This window comes from Populus nigra, chromosome 13, assembly GCF_951802175.1.
Source record: "Populus nigra chromosome 13, ddPopNigr1.1, whole genome shotgun sequence".
Lineage (NCBI taxonomy): Eukaryota > Viridiplantae > Streptophyta > Magnoliopsida > Malpighiales > Salicaceae > Populus > Populus nigra.
Genome location: NC_084864.1, coordinates 8,522,038 through 8,529,728, shown reverse-complemented (window position 1 = coordinate 8,529,728; position 7,691 = coordinate 8,522,038).

Genomic DNA, 7,691 nt, shown 5'->3' with positions numbered 1-7,691 from the left:
ATGTCAGGATCCATTTGTGCTTGGGATGAAATGCAACAATAATTTTTAAAGAAAATTTTCCTTTCTCATAGAATAAACTCTTTCAACAGACAAATCAACACTTTCACTAAAAAACCAGGAGAAATATTTTACCAGTGTTGGGATAGATATAAAGACTTGCTTAATACTTGTCCTCGTCATAGTTTTGAAACATGGAGACTGGTCTTATATTTTTATGAAAGGTTAACACCTAAAAATAGACAAATGGTGGAATTGATGTGCAATAAAACTTTTGAAGATAAAGACCCTAATGAAGCAATGAAGTACCTGGACTTGCTAGCTAAAAATGCTCAAAATTAGGACACTACATGCACTTATGAGGCACCAAGTAAAACTCAACCTCATACATCTAGTGGAGAAATGTACAACCTTAGGGAAGATCATGAACTTCATCTAGTGGAGAAAACTCGAGGCACAAGAATTAAAAAAGAATGGTCAATTAAAATCTATTCAGGACATTGTGTGTCAAATCTGTGAAACTGATGACCACGTAACAAATGATTGTCCAACCTTGCCTTCTTTTAGGGAGTGTCTCCACGAGCAAGCCAATGCTTTAAACAGTTTTCAATGGTCAAATCATGATTCATACTCACAAACGTACAACTCTGGTTGGAGGAATCACCCAAATTTCAGTTGGAAGAGTGGTAACAATAATGCACAAACTTCACAGCCACCATTTCAAGCACACCATAATTTTTAAAATTCTCATGGATATGCATCTCCTTATATTCCTCTCCTAGAAGAAATCTTGAGGAAACTTTGTATGCATTTATTGAAAAGCAAGAGACAATCAACACTCAACTTACTCAAAGTATAACAGATTTTAAAGATACTCTTGCAAAATTCACATCTACTCTCAGTTTTCAGGAGAAAGGTAAGTTTCCATCTCAACCACAACAAAATTCCAAAGGATAATACAATTCAAGTGCAAGAAGCTCCGGAAGCCAACATATGGATCAAGTCCAATCAATCATTACTCTCCACAGTGGTAAGGTTATTGAAAAACCAATTCTTGAACCTTGTAATAAAGATGATGAGTCAATCTCTAAGGGTAAGGAAAAGGTTAAACCTGAACATTGCAATGAAAAGACCAATTCCCCACCAGTACTTCTATTTCCTCATGCCATGACCAAATAAATGGAAATCAATCACGATTCTAAAATCTTCGAAACTTTCAAATAGGAAGAAATTGAGGACAAGAAAGGCACCAAAAATATTGTCGCGAATCATTTGTCAATATTGACAATAGATTCCACAACTGAAATCACACCAATTCATGATTACTTTCCTGATGAATCTTCACTTTCTGTTGCTTCAATACCTTGGTCTGCTAATATTAAAAATTTTCTTGCTTTAGGATTTTTTCCAGCTCATTGAAAAACCCAAGACAAAACAAATTTTTTTAGCAAAGTGAAAAACTTTTATTGGGATGACCCTTACCTATTTAAATATTGTCCTGATCAAATATTTCAAAGAAGCATTCCCGATAATGAGTTAAGTTGCGTCATTAAATTTTGTCATTCTGAAGCATATGGGGGTCATTTCTCGTAAAAAAAAAGACAGCTGCAAAAATCTTACAAAGTGGATTTTATTGGCCTACTATGTTCAAGGACACACATATGTTCTGCAAAACCTGTGAAAATTATCAAAAGTTAGGATTATTTCAAAACATAAAGAGTCATTAGATAATCTTCTATTGACTCTTGAGACGTACCTTAATGGAGATGGGCATCGTGCAATTCATGATTTATGGCCCCATTTTCATAAAGAACATGCTCGACATAGTCTTGGGAATCTGACTAAAAAAGACCCTATTTGCCAGTTTTTAAGAAAACTGGATGGGAAGCCTTTCCCCGACCCATAGAGGGCGTTTAAGCCATTCTTGGACGTAAAACCAAGGGAAGATGTGAGCCACAATCATAACTACTTGTACATACACTTGTTCTGATTAAAAAAAAAAACAAAACAAAAGAAATAGTGACTTCAACTGGCCTATATATAGGTGATATGTTTGCATTTTCACTTTCTCATCTATAAAACCTTCTACTTCCCCTCATTTCTACTCAACCCATACAGCCACCAAGAATAAAAGAGTGTAACAAATTGAGGTATCCTTGGCTCTTATAATAAAAATTGTTTGTGTTTTTGGTGGATCCAGTCTTTGGAAAGAAAAGGAGTTTTTAGAATTAGCAAATCATCTTGGTCGGGTGCTAACAGAGAGAAAGATTCATTTAGTGTATGGGGGAGGCAGCCTTGGGTTAATGGGGAGTGTGTCAACAACTACATTTTTAGGAGGCAGTCAAGTTTTGGGTATCATTCCCAAAGCTTTAGCCAAAGTGGATATCATTGAAAAAAACAGTTAGAGAGGAACTACATGTCTCCACAATGTCTAAACGTATGAATTCAATGTTTGATCATGCTGACGCCTTCATTGCCTTACTTGGTGGTCTGGGCACATTAGAAGAGATATTTCATATTTCCACTTGGGCCCAACTGAGCATTCACCATAAACCTATAGGTTTGTTAAATGTTAATGGTTTTTATGATAATTTGTTATCTTTTCTTGATCATGATGTGGAACAGAATTTTTTAACATCTTTGGCACGACAAATCATAATCTCTGCTGCTACTGTTGAACAACTGATTGATCTATTGCACTCTTTCATCCCTGTAATCGATTCCTCCATGAGTCGAATAGATTGGTCAAATAAAGAAAGTAGTAAAAAGCTTAGATTGGATTTGAGCCTTAGTTTGTAAAAACTTGTGTCTTTTGGTTTTATTAATAGCATAATATTTTTATGTTTTGTTATCTTTTATATTTGTTTAAGTGTGTTTCAGGATTGCTAATAGTCGTTGCTTCAAGTGATGTCTTCTATACTCTACCTTTCTACCTTAGAACATTGAGGATAATGTCTCATTTTGATTGGGGGAGAGGGTAGTAATTGTAAGTTAAAAAAAAACTAACTTTTTGTTGTTATTAAAACCATTTGACATAACTGTTATTAAGATGAAAGAGTAAGGGAGAATTTTATTGACTCTTGAGACCCATCTTAGTAAACATTTTCCAATGTTATTTGCAATATTCATAACAAGGTCTATCACACACTTCTCATGAAATATTGAAGTTTACAAACTCTTGCATTGCTATGCTCTTTTGTGGGTTGCATATTGGATTATTACATTGTTTATGTTCTTTTGTCAAAGGTAACAATTAGAGGAAGAGATAATATAAAAAAAAGAAAAATAAAGAAAATAAAATTAAAAAATTAAAAAGTAGATAAGTTTGGTTTCGTAGCCTCCCTGACCTAAGCAATTAAGCCTGAAGGGGTGTTTTAACACCTAATACCCTAAAGTCAACTGACTTGGAAGCTTAAGGGAATCAAACATTGCACTATCTATATATCAGTACCTGCAACCCGAGTTACTAAGCTCGTAGAGGTGTCTCAACACCTAATGCCCTAAGACCAACTGGTCTGGGAGTCATTAGCCTAAAGCTCGTTACATGGGTTAAAGATGCATTGTGTTTTATGTTATATGTATATATAATAAAAAAAGAAAAAAAGAAAAAAAAGATAATAATCTCAACCTAAGAAAGTTAACCTTAGAAAAACATTAGAACAAAATTTTGTTTTCATCCAAGCAAAGCCCCATAACTATGTGTTGATATATTGAGCACAAAATAAAGGTTTCTTAATATCTTGGTAAAGAGGTATGGAGCAAACATATACATCTAATGAGAGTTTGTTTATTTGAATAAATCAATAGAAGTTAAATAATGAATGCCTTGTTTTTGGATTTTATAAATTGTTTTTCTATTTTAAATTGAGAAGACAAAGAGAGGGCTAAGCTTGGAGAAGAGATGCTGGTTCAATTCAAACTGGAACACTATTCGGTTATTGGATCATAAATGGAGCTATAGAACTTGGATTTAGGTCTGGTTTATATAGAAGGAAAGCCAAGACATAGGCCTAAAACTTTCATGAGAGTCCAAGATTCCAAACGGTTATTTTCAAGTTCAAATGGTAGCAACAAAAGAGACGTCAGAATCTGTCCTGTAGCCCAGACACCGCTCAGTGTTCAGCCCATATCTCGAGTTCTAGAAGTCCAAATGAGCTCATTCTTGTTTCATGGAATGCTGAGACAATTTCCTAGAACTTTCATGAGGTCTATCTGTTCAAATTCTAATGTTAGTAATTGTTCAGATAAGAAGATAAGAGTTGTCACCAAGTCAAAAAGGTGGCCACCCACTCAACAATTAGTCATCAAATCAATAGTTCTGAATTTTAGCCTATAAAAGGAGGCATTTGCCACATATTTAGACATCTTGGTTTTCAGATCAAGATCTTGCTCTTGCTCTCTTTCTTTGTATTTTGTAATGTTCATGTTATATTAATCTCTTGTTTATGCTTTTCATTTCCTTTCCTTTACTTAGTTAATTTATATCATTATTATGTTTTTTATTTTGTTTATGTTTCTCATCTTCATTATGTTTAGTTAAGTTTATTTTGTCAATGTGAAAAGGGTACACTAATGATGTAAGAATACGTATAGTATAAACTCAACATGGACTTTAATGTTTGACACTAACATGTTTTGTATTTGTTATCTTAATTACTTGTAATACCTTGCTTGTTAAATGGTTAATCTAGATTTGTGTTGTACAACCCTTGGTACAACAAATGCTTGATCCTTTCATAACCAACTGTATGGTATAACCGACACCTGTGTTATAAAAGGAATTTGATTTGTTGTTAACATAAGTTATCACCATGAATATCTGATCACATTTACAAGTATTGGCATTACTCAAATAAGTTAATTAATATAATCATGCTAATAATTTATAATCCAATTGGAACCTCCTTTGTGTGTGGTTTCCAGTTGAGTAATAAAAAGAGTTTATATTATACTTATTTGAAATACCATTAGTGATCCTCTAAGCTTGACATTTGTTTTATTCTTGTTTAATCCTTACATCAATATCACATCTTAAAAGTTCTCTTCAACTCCTTTTCATTTATTGTTTATAATTTTATATAGTTCACCTCCTTGTGGTTCCACCCCGGTCTTGCTGGGTTATTTATTGCTTCGATACTCCTGTACTTGGGATAAGACATCAATCTTTTGATCGTGTCAATAATTAAATCATCTACATATACAAACACAATCAACTTGTCTGCAGAATTATGTTGAATAAATAGTGAAGAGTCATCATTACTTCTTATGAAACCAAGTGTTTGTAAAGCAACACTTAATTTTGCATGTCATGCTCATGGGCTATATTTCAATCCATAGATGGATTTGTGAAGTTTGCAGACTATGTTAGGAGAGTGACTTTGTGGATGTCCTGGGGGTAGCTTCATGAATACTTCCTCTTCATGTTGTCCATGCAGGAATGCATTGTTTACATCCATTTGATACAATGACCAGCCTTGATTAACTGCCACAGATAACTAACGCTGGTAAAATGTTTCTCCTAGCTTTTGAGCGAATGTGGTGATTTGTCTTTTGTAAGAGTTTGTTTTATGAGAAGGGAAAAACTTCTTTAAAAATTATTATTGCATTTCATCCCAAGCACGGATGGATCCTGACCTAAGATTTTGCAGCCATGTTTTAGCTTTATCTTTTAATGAAAAAGGAAAAATCTTTAATCTGATGGTGTTCATGCTACAATTTAAGTCATTATAAGTGTTACAAACTTCTTCAAATGCTCTCAAATGCAAGTATGGATTTTCTAGATCTAAGCTATGAAAAGAAGATAAAAGTTGAATATTGTTTGGCTTAAAATTGAAATGAGATGCATCAGGAGGGAAAACTATACATCATGGTTCACTTCTTCTTATAGGATTCATATGGTCTCTCAGTGTTCTAACTCGATTATTCTCATTATGAAGCGACTGATTATCCTCTTCGACCATGTTTTCTAAAAATGATGAGGATTTCCTAGAAAGTCTATCACTTAATGTACGTGACCAAACTCTTATGCACGTGTAGGAAGAGAATAAAAGGAAGAAGTAAACAAAAGAAAAAGAAACAAAACAAAAGAAACTAAAGTTAGTGAAAAGAGAAAATAAAATAAATATTATAATTTATATAGGAATTTAACTCTCCGGCAACGATGCCAAAAACTTGGCACGATCAAAAGATTGATGTCTTATCCCAAGTGCAGGAGTGTCAAAGTAATAATAACCCGGCAAGACCGGGGTCGAACCACAGGGAGGTGAACTATATAAAATTATAAACAATAAATGAAAAAAAGTTGAAGAGAACTTTTGAGATGTGATATTGATGTGAGTATTAATCAAAGATAAAAGCAATTGTCAAGGTTAGAGGATCCACTAATAGTATTAGAAATAAGTATAGTATAAACTCTTTTTATTAATCAACTAGAAACCACACACAAATGAGGTTCCAATCGGATGATTTATCCTTTTATTGTTCATTATAAATTTTTAACATGATCATATTAATTATCTTATTTTAGTAACACCATACTTTTAAATATTGTCAAGAATTCATGATGTTAACTTATGTTAACAATAAATCAAGTTCTTTTCATAGCATAGGTGTCGGTTATACTATGTAGTAGGCTATGAAAGTGCCAAGTATTTGTTGTACCAAGGGTTCTACAAGATAAATCTAGACTAATCATTTAACAAGCAAGGTATTAAGAATTAGTAAGATAAAAAGATAAGATATGTTAATAACAAACTTTCTTGGATATAAACATTGAAGTCCATGTTGAGTTTATATTATACCTATTCTAACACCATTAGTGAAATCTTTTCACCTTGACATAATAAACTTAGCTAAACATTGTGAAGAAGAGAAATATAAATAAACTAGATAAGAACATAGTTATGATGAAAAGCACAAACAAGAGATTAATGAAAACAAAACTTAAACATTACAAAAATACAAAGAAAGAAAGCAAGAATATGATCTTGATATAAAAACTAAGATGTCTAAATGTATGGCAAATGGCTCCTTTTATAGTCCAAAATTCAGAACTATTGATTTGATGACTAATTATTGAGTGGATGGCCACCTGTTGACTTGGTAACAATCTTTATCTTCTTTTGTAGAAAACATCATTGCTAACATCAGAATTTGAACAGATAGTCCTCATAACAGTTCTGGGACATTGTCTCAGCTTTCCAACAAAACAAGAATGATGTCATTTGGACTTCTAGAACTCGAGATATGGGCTGAACACTGAACAGTGTCTGGGTTGCAGAACAAATTCTGACTTCTCTGTTGTTGCTACAATTTGAACTTGAAAACGGTCCTTTTGAATATTGGACTTTACATGAAAGTTTTAGGCCTATATCTTAGCTTTCTATCCATATAAACCAGACTTAAATCCAAGTTCTACAACTCCAGTTATAATCCAATAACCGAATGGTGTTTCAATTTGAATTCAACCAGCATCTCTTTTCTAAGCTTAACCCTCTCTTTGTCTTCTCAATTTCAGTAGTTAAGCTCATCAATCAATCATTTGATTAATGTGATAGGTCTGCATTTAAAATGGACATTTACCATAAATTAAAGGTATCTTATATTATTAGACTTGTTATTATAAAACATACTCTAGTTAAGGAGTTATTGATACTTCAAGTGCAAAATGATGATATAAAACCTTGATAAAAATG